We start from the raw sequence: 18,010 nt of genomic DNA on the forward strand, positions 1-18,010 counted from the left end.
CCCAAGTAATGCCAACATTTCCTGTGTCCGGGCTAACCCGGGTTTTCACGTGACTGCAACAGAAGCGTGTCGTACAATAGATAGACAGCCCATAGTAATCATCTACAGTAAATTGGTAAGATGAAAAAAGAAGAGGGAGAGAAGAAGATGTTCTAAGAGTCAAGAGCTGATTAAAAGAGATTGTAGAATGAAAAGCAGGGAAGGAGTAGTGAGGGTCAAAAAAAAAAAAAAAAAAAAGAGAAGGAAGAGGAGTCGAGGAAGAAAGAGGGGAGGGAGGGAAGAGAATGGGTTCACAGGGTGTGCCCAACCGTTCCTTACGGTACATTGACAATATAGCAACATCGAATCTAGGAGAATAATGGTATGTGATCCAGGGTTGCCAGACACGTAGGAACTTGGCATGAGTGTCAGAAAGAACAGAAGACAATTTTTCATTGACCATAACATCATTCAGTCGGTTCTTGACTGCCTCGAAACTCAGGGCTGGGGTTCTCCATGCTCTGGCTATTGTCAACTTAGTCGCAGTAAAGGGATGTTGCGCCAACTGTCGCTCTGGGCGTAATAGCGCAGTGATTGGTTTGCCAAGGAGTGCCTCAAACGGATCTCTTTTAAGATTTACTCGAAGTAGGCTACGGAGCAATGCATACACCCTGACCCATAGTCTGCACACCCGCGGGCACGTCTACCAAATATGGGCCATAGTGCCCTCTTGGGCACATTCCCTGAAACAAAGAGGGGAACAGGTTGGGACAAAGCGAGCCAGGCGCATCGGGGTATAATACCACTGGTATAACACCTTATATGCATTTTCCAGAATTACTACATTGCGCGAGCAGTTGGATATGGCTAGGGTCATTGTCTGCCAATCCTCCAGATCCAGCTTCTTCCCCAACTCTTTCTCCCATTGCAAATGATAAGACCGCACTGGAGGTCTCCTCTTAGAGATCAGAGCTGAGTATATCATAGCTATCAGACCAGGAGAGTGGGGCCTGGATCTACAGATGCTCTCAAACGGTGTCAACCTGTATGGGGCGTCTTGAGATTTAATGAGACTCCGGAGGAAATGACGGATCTGTAGATACCTGAAATACTCTCGCAGAGGTATGTCATGTGACGAGCGTAAAACATCATATGTTAAGATCCTAGTGGGAGTAAGCAAGGAGTATACGTCCCCGAATCCATTCATGGTCCACCACTTGAATTGCGCTGGGTTATCAAGGCCCGGGGGAAAAGTGGGCAACGTAGAAGTCGCAGCAGCGGGAGATGGGGAGAAGCCAGCCCTGCCGAGTACTTCACTGAGTCCCAAACTCGTAGCGTATGAATCATACAAGGCCCTGTAATCTTAGGGCGGTGCATAGGTGGGAGCCATGGTAATGAAGAGATGGGGACGGGGTCAGTCTCAAGCAGATCAATAGTAGCCCATAGTGGGAGTTGATACGTCTCATGGAGGTGAGAGAGCAGAGCAATGGTAGCAGCTACGTAGTAGTCTCTTATTCGGGACCGAGAGGCCCCCATTACTTCTGTTGGCGAACATGATTTGTTTATTAATACGGGGGCGAGACAATCCCCAGATAAATTGCAGGATCCTATGCTGATGGGTATTGAGAACATGTGAAGGAATTAGGATAGGAAGAACCCTAAAATAGTATAGTAGCTTTGGGAGATACGCCATTCTGATGGCTGTTATTCTCCCGAACCATGAAAGAGGTAAGGAGGACCACGCTGACAACATATCCGTTAATTTTTTGAATAATGGTGGATAATTCGCCTGATATAAAGCCTGATATGTCGATGTAAGACGGATTCCCTAATAAGGCAAGAGGAGACCCACTGGTAAGGAAAGGCCGACTGCAAGTCCCCCAGCAACTCCATAGAGAGGTTAGTCGACAATACCTTCGATTTTGATGAATTAATCTAGAGTCCTGAGAGAGATGCAAAGGTCTGTAACAGTGTGTGTAAGTTTGGCAGGGAAGTTCTAGGAGAGGTGACAGAAAGAAGAATGTCATCAGCGAATAAGGAAATCTTATGGGGGCAACCTGCTATTTCAATGCCTCTGATATCCGGATGAGCTCTTATTGCCTCCGCCAGAGGTTCCAGTGCCAACACAAAAAGAAGGGGTGACAGCGGACACCCCTGGCGGGTTCCCCTGCGGATATCAAAAATGGGGGATTCAAATCCGTAATATTTAATTTTTGCTTGGGGGGGAATCATATAGGGCTGACATCCAAGTCATGAAAGAAGTCCCGAATCCATAGTGCCGTAGGACAGACATGAGATAGGGCCAAGATAAGGAGCCAAAGGCCTTATTTATATCGAGGGATAGAAGCATGGATTCCAGAGAGTGAGCTTGGGCTATATGTTGGAGTTGTACTATACATCGAATTGCATCGCCCGCCTGTCTCTGTGGCACAAAGCCAACCTGGTCTTTTTTTATTAAACGGTGGAGAAAAGAGTTTAATCGAGTCGCCAGAATTTTTGTTAGGAGTTTCATATCTACATTGATGAGCGAGATAGGCCTGAAATTGGCCCAAGATGAGTGGTCACGGTCTGGCTTAGGAATCATCACCACATTTGCTGTCAGAAGGTCTGGGGTGAGAGGGTAGCCGTTTTTCACCGAATTGTACATTGCTACCAGGTGGGGAGCTACTACCGATGCCAGCTTCCTATACTAAAGCACGGTGTACCCGTTAGGCCGAGGATGTTTTTCCACCTTAAGTTCTTTTATTGCTTGTAGAACTTCGGAGAGCTGAATATCCCTATCCATGACGGTAACGTGAGCCCCCGTTAAGGATGGAAGCGAAAGGCTTTCCAAGAAGTCCGCCGTACTCTGAGCAGCATTTCCCTCTGGCGCCGTGTACAGCTTCGCAAGGCGAAACCCAAATTCCTCCAGGACATGTTTCGGGTTCCCTGATAGAACATTGTTTCGATCTCGTAGGGTGATTGGGTTTAATTTAGGGGCAAAGGTTCGGAGTCTGTTGGCTAACATACGGTTTGGCTTATTTGCTCTCACATACCATCTCCGGCGGGACCAGCGTAGAACACGCTCAGCACCCTCAGTGAGGCACAGATCGGGCTCCGATCTGGCTAGTTCCAGCAACTTGCGGTTGCCCGGGGTGGGAGATTGTTTAAACTTCTCAGGGACTCAAGCTCTTTCTGTTTTGTCTCTCTAGCTCTCTTACGGGCCGAAGCCAGACCAATTATCCGACCCCGTAACACCGCTTTATAAGCCTCCCAAAGGACCACTGGAGACTGCACCGAGCCCAAATTTTCACAAAAGTAGTCCTCCGAAGCCTTAACAATATCTGCTGTCACCCCTGCATGGGAAAGAAGGGAATCATTCATCACCCAGGGAGAAAATCTGGTCTATCTAGGATAGAGTGGCAGATGACTAGCACTGGATCGTGATCCGACCAAGGAACAGCCAAGATTGAGGCCGAAACCATTAACGGAAGGTGGCGTCTGAGCATAAACATATGGTCTATCCTTGAGTGAACCTGATGGGGGTGAGAGTAATGGGTGTAGTCCCTGCCCTGTGGATGACACTCCCTCCACAGGTCAACTAGGTCATGTGATTGCAAAGAGGACGTGAATTTTTTAGCCCCTGCCGACTGACCGTTTCTCTCGGGCGGATGCTTATCTAGTTTGGGGTTTAATATGAGATTAGAGTCACCCGCAAGAAGGAGGGTGCCCTTGCAGTGGGACATAAGCAGGGCGCAGACATGGGTCAAGAAGGGCCCTGGATTTACATTCGGGGCATAGTACATCAGTACGGTAACCTCCGTGTCATGAATAGTGCCTTGGAGCAGTAAGTACCGTCCATCAGGGTCTGCGATCTGTTTAGTGCAACTAAATGGAACAGATTTGCGAAAAGCCACGAGAACCCCCCTTTGCTTAGTTGAAGCATTTGCCAAAAATACCTGAGGGAACTGAGCATCAAAGTACCTAGGATGGGAGGTCTCAGAAAAATGCATCTCCTGTAAACAAGCAATGTCAACTTGTTGCTTGCGCAGATATTTAAAAACCTTCACCCTCTTATGGGTAGAGTTCATGCCCTGGACATTCAGGGACAACCAGTTAATTGTCATTGGGACATCACTGGGTGGCCATTAACCTGGAACCAGAGTGCACACCCTGCGAACCCAGAGGGGAAAGAAAGGGGTAGAAGCAGTGAAGAGGGAGAAGGAAGAGAGGAATAAAGTGTCATGTCAGAAAAGGTAGTAGAATCATGCAATGCTGTGAACAAATAACTCTAACATTAAGATTGCTATGGGTCATGGGTTTAACATCCCACTACTTGGTCGGGTGTTGACTCGAACGTTAGTTCGGATCAAGTACCACATCATGAGGGTGCAGTGGTCTGTCGGAAACCACTCGGCTTAACAAACAATAACCATGAATATTAAAGAACATGTCAACAATGGCATATAGGTGTAAACCCCAAGAACAAGTGAAAAACAAAACAAAAAAAAACAAAAAAAGAAAAATGTCACTTTTCGCCTACTTTCTCTCCCCCCCCCTTAGAAAACAGGTTAGTGCATGTGGTGACCCTCTGCTCAGGAATAAACAACATGAACCCAGCATCATCTGAGTGGAACCCAAAAACGGGTGTGCCTATTAACCGCGGGGCGGGCACAAGGCCTCACCCCATCCGGCCAATAGCAAGCAGGGGGCCAAGTCCATAATGTATGTACACACTCTTAACTTACACTTTGAAAAAAAAACACGGGGGGGGGGAAAGGGGGAAGGGGGGGGGCGGTCTGTCCAATACCTCAGTATACAGAGATCCGGGCCATGGGTGGCGAGGAAAAAAATTCAAAAGCGAGGACATTAAAAATTAAAATAATTAGAACTCCATATATAAAAATAGACTATATTGGGAGAACCGAAAAGGAAGAAAAAAGAAAAAAAAATTGAACACTACAAAAAAAAAGCAAAAAGGAAGTGGGGAATTGAAAAAGCTTATGTAATTGGGGGACGGGAAGACGGCAGTCATTACCTGAGTGCAACAATTGTCCAATAAAAGATCAAGACAGTTCCCCTGCCCGTCATCACCAGCCGGCAAGGTGGGTCGTTACAGTCCAGGGTTGAGGATCAGCACAGTCTGTCTGTAATCAAATAAAGACTAGCTTACTACTTCTCACAGTTGTGGTTCGGAGGTGTCTCGCTCCAGCCTCCTGGTGGCATTAATTGCAACTTGTTCAAGAGCCAGATGCCTGCCTGCTGTGCGAAGGCAGGAAAAAAACAAAAAATAAAATAAAAAAACAAAGCACAAAAAAACAAAAAAAAGGCGGAAGCAAAATTTTTCTAGCGATGTCCGTCTGTAGAAACTTCTTGAAACCTCTGAGCCTTGAGAGAACGGAGGGCTTGGGATCCGTGCTGTGAGGATCTCGTTGGGGTCCGGGAGGGACCCGGGCAGGCCACTGATGCTTCGGGTTGAGAAGGAGCGAGGTCAAACTGCAGCTCCTGGAATTGCCGCCTCAGATCCGGCAAAGATGAGGCATGAAACTGACGTCCCAGGTGATAAAAGAAGAGTTTAAAGGGGAACCCCCACCTATAGCGGATGTTTCTGGCTTGCAGGATTTGCAGATAGGGCTTCATATTCCGCCTTTTAGCGATAGTGACCGGGGAAAGATCTGCAAACAGTTGGAGGGAGTTTCCCTGAAATGTAATGTCTGGTAATTCTCTGGCCGCTTGGAGAAGCCGTTCCTTGGTTCTGTAGAAGTGAAATTTTATGATCACATCTCTGGGGGGGGCCTCAGTTGGCTTGGGAGCGAGGGACCTATGGATACGGTCGAATTCCACACGTTCCGTAGGAATAACAGGTGCAAGCTCCTGGAAGAACGCTGTAGCTGTACCCTGGAGGTCTGTAATGGTCTCCAGGAGGCCACGTATACGCAAATTTCCTCTACGAGCCCTATTTTCTGAGTCCTCAAGTTTGTCCTGGAGAGTTATAAGTTCAGCATTCAGTTTCTCCTCCTCTTCCTCATGTCCCTCCAGTACCATGGTTGTTAGGTCCATCCGCTCCTCCAGCTGATTAGTGCGGTGTCCTAGTTCTTTAAGACCCTTCACCAGCTCAGCAGACAGTTTGCGAGAGGCTGTGGTGATCTTGTCCCTTACTATGGTACGGAATTTCTGTAGCAAAGCTTCAGAGTTAGTGTCCACAGGGCTTGCTAGGTTAGAGGGAAACTGTGACAGGCTATCATCTGAATGCTGTGTGGTATCGTCAGGTTCCGGCGGGTCGGGCGCCATCCTGCCCTTCCCTTTCGCCTTCCCCCGGACCGGAGAGAGGATTTCTGTTGTGATCTGTTGCGGGGACGGTTCCGGGGCCTATTATACATACCCGCCGGTTACCCAATAGCGCCTGCAGTGGTTGGGGTAGATGTGACAGTAATTGTTAGCTGAATATGCCTTATCCGCCAAGTGAAATGTTCCGACGGCGCGGTGTTAGGGAATTATGCTGCCATTGTCCCTGCGACCGCGCATGCACCCCCAGTCAATTTATGTATTATTACATGTCCATCTAGGCCACTGTAATCTGGTTGGGTGGTATGCAGTACTGGGGGGGAGCAGGATCTGCCTTTGGGAGTGTGAGGGGCCTGTAATGGTGGACTGGGTGTACCAAGATGGCCACCGCCTACCTCAGCCTCCAGTGTGTCCTCCACAGCAGCGTGCGGCCTGTTGATGCTGGTCCCCGCTACCGAATCCCTGTCCCAGGCCTCAGGGGGGCTTCTCTGACACACGATGGGTGCGTGTATTTCGCCGCTATCCACGTGGCACTCGAGCGCGGAGGCTCCGGCGTACCTGTAGGCCGCAAGATGGTGGCCGGCGCTCGCGGAGTGTTGCAGGCCTCGGGCCCCATCGCGGGACTCGCGGACAGTCTGGGGCTCCAAGATGGTAAGTTATACACTCCGGGGACTCACGGGGAGTAAGCCGAGTTGTCCGCCGGCCAGAATCCTGCCTAATAGCGGCGGATGGGTGAAGATTGTATCTCGGCCGGCGGAGCTCAGCTGAGATTACAGGCAGATGCCTTGGTGGAGTGAAATGACCCTTTGGTAGAAGCTGTAGTGGTGGGAAGAGTATGCCATTTTTTGTGAGGTAAAAACACTTTCTCCCTGGTAAATTTCTTGATAAATGTATAAGGGGAATTTTAAAAAAAAACAGTCATTCACTGTCAAAGGGCATACATAAATGGTGCCTTTAGTAAGCAGGCTCAGCTGACTGAGCTTTAGACCACAACATTCTGCACATATTTACAGAGAGCAGCGACATCCCAGAAGCCTGGCGTAGCACATTTTCAAGGGCCTCACCACAAAACAGCAGTGCTGAAGGCATGAGCTGCAATTGTTCCAGGAAGATCTTCAAAGACAGGGTCAGGTTCTCCATTTGTCCAGGCCAGGTAGCAAGTCTGAAAAATGAACATGTTGTAAGGCAGAGCCATCAAGCGCAAGGGTTGCCTAAGTAAAGTGTTTGTTGAGAACAAAAATGATGGTATCCACTGATGAAGTTATGTGATGCAACCTGGTGACATCACACAGAGACAGGTGAATGTTATATTACCAGGAAATAACATAGTATGTGTTTTTAAAGGCTTTTATAAATATCAGTGGCAAGATGAACTTTAAAAGAGGTACTTGATATATTTTAATAAATAATTTGAAGTTTTTATGGAAAGCACTATGGGAGCCGTTGCTTGTATTAATATTATACTTGACCATACCAATTTTGATCCTAAGTGTTATTGTAACATGTTCCAATAAAGAAAGCCTTGACTAAGTCAATTATAACAAAATGGAAGGAATATGGCACTACTGCAAACCTGACAAGAGAGAGGGTCACTCACCAAAAATCACAGACTGAGCAAAAAGGCCAATAATCACTTACCATGGCATTAAGAAGATCATCCCCACAGTGAAGCATGGTGGTTGCAGCATCATGCTGTGGAGGAAGTTTTTCATTGGCAGAGACTGGAAAACTAATCAGGATTAAAAAGGTAGAGTCACACCAGGCGCGCTGGGACTGCATTGAGTAGCTATTCCAGTGTAGTTCCACCGCTTGACAAAGCAAACTGCCTTGTCTCTGGTGCGGACAGTTCAGACCACTACATTGTGGTGGTGTGCACTGAAAAAAAAAGTGCTGCATGCAGCACTATTTTCTTGTGCAGCGCAGTCACGGTATACTGGCCAATAGAACTTTATGAAAGTGAATTTAAAGAAAACAAAAAAGCAAACAGTGTGATGTTCTGGGATCGGCGCATCAGCACTGCTGGCAACACATACCTGTGTTGTAATGCAGCAGCTGGTGTAAACGGACCCTGAAGGAAAGATTTATGATACTAAATACAGGGAAGTTTGTGAAGACTGCTAGGAGACTGGGACGAAGGTTTACTTTCCAGCAAGCACACTGGAGTAGTTTAAAAGGGAATAATTTACAGGAAATTGTCTAGTCAAAGCCCAGACACCTGTGGCATGATTTGAAGATTGCACTACACCAGAGATATGCAATTAGCGGACCTCCAGCTGTTGCAGAACTACAAGTCCCATGAGGCATTGCAAGACTCCGACAGCCACAAGCATGACACCCTGAGGCAGGGGCACGATGGGACTTATAGTTTTGAAACAGCTGGAAGTCCACTAATTGCATATCCCTGCTATAAACTAACGCAACCCATCTAGCTTGAATAAACTGGAGTTTTTCCTTAAAGAATAGGCAAAAATCCCAGTGGCTAGATGTGCTAAACTAATAAAGGAATAGCCCAAGGGAACTGAAGCTGTATTTGCAGCAAATAGTGGCCTATCTTTCTCCTGCAGGTAGATGTTAAGATACTGGCAAAAGTACTTGCTAACCGCCTCAATAAGGTCATAATTTCACTTGTACAGGAGGACCAGGCAGGGTTCATGCTAGGTAGAAATACCTCTTAACCTCAGGCGACTCTTCATCAACCTTCAATCGATGCATGATAGATCAGGATCCAGGATAAAAGTTGCTTTAGATACAGCTAAGGCATTCGACTCAGTCGAATGGAAATACCTTTGGACCTGTCTGAATAAATTCATGCTAGGCCCAAGGTTTATAAAGTAGGTACAGCTCCTGTACCAGTCCCCTGTGGCAAAGGTGATTGGCTAATGGATGGCCTTCCAAATGCTTTTCCCTGTCCAGGGGTACGAGACAGGGGTGCCCCTTATCTCTGCTACTCTATGCCCTGGCCAGTGGCTATACGCTCACACTCAGGGATAGTGGGACTTAGCTGGGGGGAGGTGACAGAAACCATTAGTACTTACGCCGACAATACCCTACTATATCTGGAGGACTCCGAGGTCTCCCTTCCCACGGTCCTAACCTTGATAGAGCGCTTTGGAACCTTCTCCAGGCTCTGCATTAATTGGGATAAGTCCCAAATACTCCCACTCGATAGTTACCCACCCACTAGAGACAGAGCGGAACTCCCCTTACAGAGAGTTGACAGCATAAAATATCTTGGCGTGCGGACCACCAAGGATCCAACAGACTATATAGCTCTGAATGTAACTCCAGTCTATGAAATGCTTAAGCAAAAAAAACACAGATTTGGGCCAGCCTCCCTCTGGGTGTGATGGGCCGAATCAATCTCATAAAAATGGTCTTATTGCCAAAAATTCTATATATACTGTAGCACTCACAAGTCTATCTAATACTCAGGCATTTCAGATTGATGAAGGCCATACTGAAGCCCTTTGTCTGGGGCAATAACTGGCACAAACTACCTCGGCATAAACTCAAAAATCACACAGATCTTGTGGGAGCAGCTTTTCTAGACTTTAACCAATATTATCTGAGGGCTCAGCTCTCTCAACTCTTTCATATAGATAAGGTGAATAGGGACAGATTCCTTTGTCTCCTCTGCTCAGGGTGGACACAATCCACTAAAGACCCTTTCACAGCAATACTAGGTAAGGGGGAGGGATGAGCAGGATGAATGACCGCAACTCTTTATTGTATCACTATAAAAGGATCCGGGATATAGCTTCGGCCAGACTCAATATGCCGGCAATCCACTAATTCACCCCGACCCCATGGCATAATACAGCCAGAATCTAATTCAATCCCGGACTGTGGCGTGTGGAGCTCTAGGGGCATATTCTATCTGTCCCATATTGTTAATGAGGGAACACTTAAATCCTTTGATAGATTGAAGTCTGAGTTTGAACTACCGAATCAAATGTACTTCAAGTACTTGCAGCTTTGTCACGCCTATCAGGCTCAGTTTCCAGCAAACAACACCCCTCTAGCTAATAAGCCCCTAATGGAGGCAATAAAATGTCTGCACCCCAAGAAACTAATCTCACAGTTCTATAGCATGCTATCACTCCCACAGGCAACTGTATCAGTGTATAAATTAAAAACTAGATGGGAGGGAGAACTGGGACCTCTAGAAGATGAAGAGTGGAGTGACACCCTCGATACATGTAAATTGGTCTCTCATCTCCTTACTCAGATCTTCATATTGCACAGATTGTATCTTACCCCACTCTTAAAATACCCCGATATAGACCTAATTAAGCTGCTAGTTGCCCAATATGTGGTCAGGACACAGGCTAATTTTTTCATCTCATCTGGCAGTGCTCTAAAATACAGATGTACTGGACGCAGGTAGTGCAATTTTTACATGACACTATGGGCTCCCCTATAACAGTACAATCCAAATCTTGTCTCCTGGGAATTTTTACAGAGCCGGAACTAGATAAATTCACCAAAATATTCTTACATGAGACCCTGTTTTCGGCCAGGAAGATCATAGCCAAAGTATTGATGAGATCCACCCCACCAGAGCTTTCACACTGGATAGTGAAAGTGAATAACACATTAGAAACTCATCTACTCCCATAGCAGATGTCCCTCTAAATATGATAAAATACGGGGGAGGTGGCTTAAGGCTTCCGAAACTATAGCATGATCTCCAAATGATGTAGTATTCTGTAGTATTCCAATTCTGACCTTACATCACTTACTAACATCAAACTTGTTCACCTCAACAAATGATCAGGGTGTTTACTTGTATGTATATGTCTCTAAGGAAATATGTGTTGCCCACGTTAACTTGTTTTGTAAGCTCTTGTCTCAATGTAGGATTACTTCTGTTCAATAAAAACTTTTTTGAAGGAGAAAAAAACAAAAACTGGTATACAAACCATCCAAAAAAGGTATATAGTAGCAGGATTTTAACCACTTGAGATCCGCGCTATAGTAAAATGACGTGTATAGTGCGGATCTCAATTTTCAGGACTACGTCTATTGACGTCGTCCCCTTTAAGAGTTCCCCGCGCGCTCCCGGGAGCGCGCATCGGGGAAAATCTGTGTTGGCCGTGTCCGCTGGACACAGCCAATCACAGATCGCTGTAAACGGCCAATCACAGCGGCCGTTTACAGCGCGATCGCCTCCTCCAATGGGTGATGATCTCAAATGTAAACAAATGAGATCATCACCCATTGCCAAACGTGTCTCCTCACACAGCGATAGCGTGTGAGGAGACCGAATGTGCCTTGTGAGTGTAAAATTGTCAGTAAACGGATAAAAACCCCACCTGTGCCCAGATCTACCCTGCCAGTGCCCTGCCAGTGCCCAGATCTACCCTGCCAGTGCCCTGCCAGTGCCCAGATCTACCCTGCCAGTGCCCACCTGTGCCCGCCTGTGCCCGCCTGTGCCCACCTGTGCACCGCCAGTGCTCCATCTGTGCACCGCCAGTGCCCGCCAGTGCCCCGCCAGTGCCCACCAGTGCCCGCCAGTGCCAGCCAGTGCCAATCGGTGCCCATCTGTACCAATCGGTGCCCATCTGTGCCTCAGCAGTGCCCATCTGTGCCGCCTAAGCAGTGCCCATCTGTGCCGCCTCAGCAGTGCCCATCTGTGCCGCCTAAGCAGTGCCCATCTGTGCCGCCTAAGCAGTGCCCATCTGTGCCCATCTGCTGCCTTATCAGTGCACATCCATGCAATAAATCAGTGCACATCTGTGCCGACCTATCAGTGCCCATCTGCCGACTCAGCAGTGCCCATCTGTGCCGACTCAGCAGTGCCCATCTCTGCCGCCTCAGCAGTGCCCATCTGCCGCCTCAGCAGTGCCCATCTGCCACCTCAGCAGTGCACATCCGTGCAATAAATCAGTGCACATCCGTGCAATAAATCAGTGCACATCTGTGCCGACCCATCAGTGCCCATCTGCCGCCTCAGCAGTGCCCATCTGTGCCGCCTCAGCAGTGCCCATCTGTGCCGCCTCAGCAGTGCCCATCTGTGCCGCCTCAGCAGTGCCCATCTGCCGCCTCATCAGTGCACATCCGTGCAACAAATCTGCACATCTGTGCAATAAATCAGTGCACATCTGTGCCGACCCATCAGTGTCCATTTGTGCCACCTCAAAAGCGCCCATCTGTGCCACCTCAAAAACGCCCATCTGTGCCACCTCATCAGTGCCCATCAGTGCTACAATGGCTAAACGCGTCTTTTCCGCTGAGGAGGCGTACCAAATTATTTCCGCGGCCGACGAGAGCAACGGGGAGCTCTCCTCTTCCGATTCCTTTTCGGATTCGGATTCTGAAGCCGACGTAACTTATGAGCCAGTCCTCAGCAGTGAAACACTGACTGATGAATCCGAGGAGGAAGATATCCGGCCCATCAAGCGAAGGCGTTCTAGTGAGGCAGTGCCGTCCACCAGCACCGCAATGCCGTCCACCAGCACCGCAGTGCCCCAGCAAGAAAGGCCAAGTACCAGTGGGGTGTCATCTCAGCCCCAAAGGGTTAGGAGCCATGCTGGCCTTCCCTATGCCCTTCAGAACCCCTTGTGGCTTCCTCCTAATTCAGGAGAGGCCAATGTTCCCCCTTTCACCGCCCAGCCAGGAGTCCAGGTGGACACGGAGAATTTTAGCCCCATCGATTTTTTTAATTTAATTTTTACGGAGGACATGTTGGCGTCAATTGTGGCCCAGTGCAACCTGTATGCACAACAATGTATTTTTCAAAATCCAACCTCCTATTATGCCCGTCCCTACGAATGGAGAGACCTAACGGTGGAGGAGTTCAAGCTTTTTTTAGGCCTCACATTTAATATGGGACTCAACAAAAAAAACCAATTACGTACCTACTGGTCAACCCACCCCCTCCACCACTCACCGCTCTTCTCCGCGGTAATGCCCAGACACAGATATCAGATGATCCTGAGGTTCTTACATTTCAGTGACAATTCCCAATGCCTTCCACGAAATGATCCAAATTTTGACCGCCTTTACAAAATTCGACCAATACTAAATTATTTTTCTGAAATATTCCCCAAATTGTTTACCCCGGACCAACACATATGTGTGGATGAGTCCCTTATTAAATTTAGTGGCAGGCTTAGGATGAAGCAATTTATGCCCAGCAAAAGGGCCCGCTATGGGGTGAAGGTCTACAAATTATGTGACCGAGCCACAGGGTACACATATTCCTTCAAGGTGTACGAAGGGAAGGACACCCAGCTACAGCCCCCTAATTGTCCGGATTATTTGGGATCCAGCGGAAAAATTGTTTGGGACCTCATATACCCCCTACTGGATAAAGGCTACCACCTCTATGTAGACAACTTCTACACATCTCTGCCCCTGTTCCACAACCTTCACCGGAAGAAGACGCCAGCATGTGGCACTGTAAAAAAGAACCGGAAGGGCTTTCCTCAAAGTCTGGTGAACAAGAAGCTGCGGAAAGGAGAAACCGCAAGTCTAAGAAACAAGGAGGTTCTGGCAGTGAAGTGGAGGGACAGAAGAGATGTGTACATGTTATCTTCTATCCACGATACCTTCGTAGAAATCCCCAGAAGGAATGGCCCCGTAAAGAAACCCAAATGTATTTCAGAGTATAATTTGTTCATGGGAGGAGTCGACTTCAACGACCAAATGATGGAACCATATCTGGTCTCAAGACGGACATATCATTGGTACAAAAAAGTAGTAATTTATTTTTTTCAATTGGCCATTTACAATTCATATGTAATTTACAGCAACGCCACCCAAAACCCCAAACGTTTCTTTGGCTACCAGGAGGAAGTTTTCACAGCCCTTATTTTCCCAAACGGCCCACCAGAAAATATCCGATCAGACGTTGTAAGTCGACTCTCCGAGCGCCACTTTCCGGATAAAATTCCCCCCACACCAGCAGGCAAAAGACGCCAAAAAAGATGTAAGGTGTGTACCAAAGCAGGAGTCAGAAAAGACACATCTTATTATTGTGCACAATGTCCTTCCCAACCAGGCCTCTGTATAGGCGACTGTTTTCGGCGTTACCATACTTCAATAAATTTTTAGTGAAGTATGGTAAACATAATCCTCAGTTCCTGCCTTCATACACCTTCACACCCCTTATGCCACTGCCTGCTCTGTAACGGACCCTGGCTTGTTATTTGACCACTCTTATGCCTGCCGATTCTGTACATACCGCTGCCTGATCTGGAACTGACCCTGGACTGTTATTCGACCACGCTTCTGCCTAACGATTCTGTACATACCTCTGCCTCATCTGGAACTGACCCTGGACTGTTATTCGACCATGCTTCTGTCTAACGATTCTGTATATATCTCTGCCTGATCTGGAACTGACCTTGGACTGTTTGACCACGATATTTGCCTGCCTCTTGGACTGATCTTGTATTCTGCAACTGGACTAGTGGGATTCAACACGGGGTCTCACATATGTGAGGGGCTCCAGTATAGTTTTTCTGGAAGAAGAAAACAATTTTCTTTGTTTTCTTATTCCTAGATTAGGGTCTGAAGACTCGGAGGCTTCAAAGAGATTTGGGAGGGAGAAGCCTCTACCCCTATCCCCATTCTGTCCTGAACGAGGCTCTACTTTTGTCTGCTGCCTGTAGGACTTACTGCCATCATGCCGCACTGACCACACCACAAGGACCTGCCTACTACCAGGACCAATATTTTTGGCACTGCTGACATCTCTGCACTAACCCTGGACTGTAATATGGACAGTATCCCTGCCTGCTGCCTGAAAAACTGTGTTCGCTGTTGCTGACCAAGTCCCTGCCTGCTGCCTGGACCAGTGATATCCTCCTGTGGACAACTGCGCTTCTAAAACCACAGGTAATCTTTTCTTTACCCTTTGCTCAGCATAATGTATTTGGGGGTGTAATTCTTGGTATGTGCAGGCTATGTGTCCCTGGAACGCCGACGGTGTTTCTTGCATGTTGCGCCTCTGTATTTGGTCAGGCTGTGTAAAAGTCTCACACATGTGGTATCGTTATACTCAGGAGTAGTAGAACGTATTTTGGGGTGTTATTTTTGCTATGTAAATGCTATGCGTTGGAAATATCTTATAAACGGACAACTTTGTGTAAAAAAAAAATGCGTTTTCATTTTTTTCCACATTTTCCGAAAACTTCTGGAAAAAAATGAACCATTGAAAAGACTCATTATGCCTCATAGATTATACGTTGGGGTGTTAGCTTTCCAAAATGGGGTCATTTTCTGGACGTTTCCATTGCCCTGGTGTTCCAGGGCCTTCAAAACTGTAATAGGTGATTGAGAAATGAAATGTGTAATTTATGCTCTTAGAATGCCTGAAGGTGCTACTTCAAAATTAGGCCTCTGTATGTGGTCAGGCTGTGTAAAAGTCTCACACATGTGGTATCGTTATACTCAGGAGGAGTAGTAGAACGTATTTTGGGGTGTTATTTTTGCTATGTAAATGCTATGCGTTGGAAATATCTTATAAACGGACAACTTTGTGTAAAAAAAAATGCGTTTTCATTTTTTTCCACATTTTCCGAAAACTTCTGGAAAAAAATGAACCATTGAAAAGACTCATTATGCCTCATAGATTATACGTTGGGGTGTTAGCTTTCCAAAATGGGGTCATTTTCTGGACGTTTCCATTGCCCTGGTGTTCCAGGGCCTTCAAAACTGTAATAGGTGATTGAGAAATGAAATGTGTAATTTATGCTCTTAGAATGCCTGAAGGTGCTACTTCAAAATTAGGCCTCTGTATGTGGTCAGGCTGTGTAAAAGTCTCACACATTTGGTATCGTTATACTCAGGAGGAGTAGTAGAACGTATTTTGGGGTGTTATTTTTGCTATGTAAATGCTATGCGTTGGAAATATCTTATAAACGGACAACTTTGTGTAAAAAAAAATGCGTTTTAATTTTTTTCCACATTTTCCGAAAACTTCTGGAAAAAAATGAACCATTGAAAAGACTCATTATGCCTCATAGATTATACGTTGGGGTGTTAGCTTTCCAAAATGGGGTCATTTTCTGGACGTTTCCATTGCCCTGGTGTTCCAGGGCCTTCAAAACTGTAATAGGTGGTTGAGAAATGAAATGTGTAATTTATGCTCCTAGAATGCCTGAAGGTGCTACTTCAAAATTAGGCCTCTGTATGTGGTCAGGCTGTGTAAAAGTCTCACACATGTGGTATCGTTATACTCAGGAGGAGTAGAAGAATGTATTTTGGGGTGTTATTTGTGGTATGCACATTCCGTGTGGGAGAAATAAGCTATTACAATGAAAATTTTGTGAAAAAAAAAAAAAAAAAAAAAAAAATCGTCATTTTGCAAAGAATTATGGGAAAAAATGACAACTTAAAATAACTAACCATGCCTCTTACTAAATACATTGGAATGTCTACTTTCCAAAAAGGGGTCATTTGGGGGGCATTTGTACTTTCCTGGCTTGTTAGGGTCTCAAGAATGGAGATAGGCCTTAGTACATCAGATGTGATCTTTTTTTGCAAATCTTTATGATTTGCACCATAGCTTGTAGACTCTATAAATTTCACACAGATCATATAATATGCAAAAATTTGGGTTATTTTTACCAAAGATGTGTAGTAGTATAAATTGTGGCCAAAATTTATGAAGAAAAATTGCTAATTTGCTAAATTTTGTCACAGAAACGAAGAAAAATTCATTTTTTTTCAAAATTTTCGGTCTTTTTTCATTTATAGCGCAGAAAATAAAAAACCGAGAGGTGATCAAATACCACCAAAAGAAAGCTCTATTGGTATGAAGAAAAGGACAAAAAAATCATTTGGTTACAGTGTTGCATGACTGAGTAATTGTCATTCAAAATGTGAGAGCACTGAAAGCTGAAAATTGGTCTGGGACTGAGGGGGGTTTAAGTGCCCAGTAAGCAAGTGGTTAATGGACAAAGAAAAATTATAAGCTGTCAGCACTGTGGGGGGGGGGGGGTGCGGATGAACCATTTTCATATTACTGGGTTTAGTAACACTTCAACCACTAGCCACCCGCCCACTGTCATGTGATGGTGGTACAAGGCAGCTTTCATTCTGGGCGATTGCCTTCCCGGGCCACTAGGGGGTGCGAGCACCTGCCGCGTTACTGGGGACCCGATGCATGTGCCCGGCGGCCACAATGCCCACCGGACACCTGCGATTGCCCAGTAACTGAGCAGGATTGTGGATCTGTGTGTGTAAACACACTGAGCAGGACTGTGGATCTGTGTGTGTGTAAACACACAAATCCACGTCCTGTCAGAGGAGAGAAGACCGATGGGGTGTCCCTTGTACATAGGGACACCGATCGGTCACCTCCCCCAGTCAGTCCCCTTCCCCCACAGTTAGAATCACTCCCTAGGACACAACCCCTCGATGACCCCATAGTGTTAACCCCTTCCCTGCCAGTCACATTTACACAGCAATCAGTGCACTTTTATAGCACGGATCGCTGCATAAATGCGAATGGTCCCAAAAGTGTGTCAAAAGTGTCCGATATTTTCGCCGCAATATCGCAGTCATGATAAAAAATATCCACCATTACTAGTAAAGAAAAAAAATGCTATAAATCCATCCCCTATTTTGTAGACAATATAAATCTTGCGCAAACCAATCAATATTCGCTTATTGCGATTTTTATTTACCAAAAATATGTAGCAGAATACATATCAGCCTAAACCGAGGCAAAAATTTGTTTAACATTTTTTGGGGGATATTATAGCAAAAAGTAAAAAATGTGTTTTTTCAAACTTGCCCCCCCCCCTCTTTTGTT

Source organism: Lithobates pipiens, unplaced genomic scaffold, assembly GCF_037356315.1.
Source record: "Lithobates pipiens isolate NorthernLeopardFrog02 unplaced genomic scaffold, aLitPip1_a1.2 Scaffold_16, whole genome shotgun sequence".
NCBI lineage: Eukaryota > Metazoa > Chordata > Amphibia > Anura > Ranidae > Lithobates > Lithobates pipiens.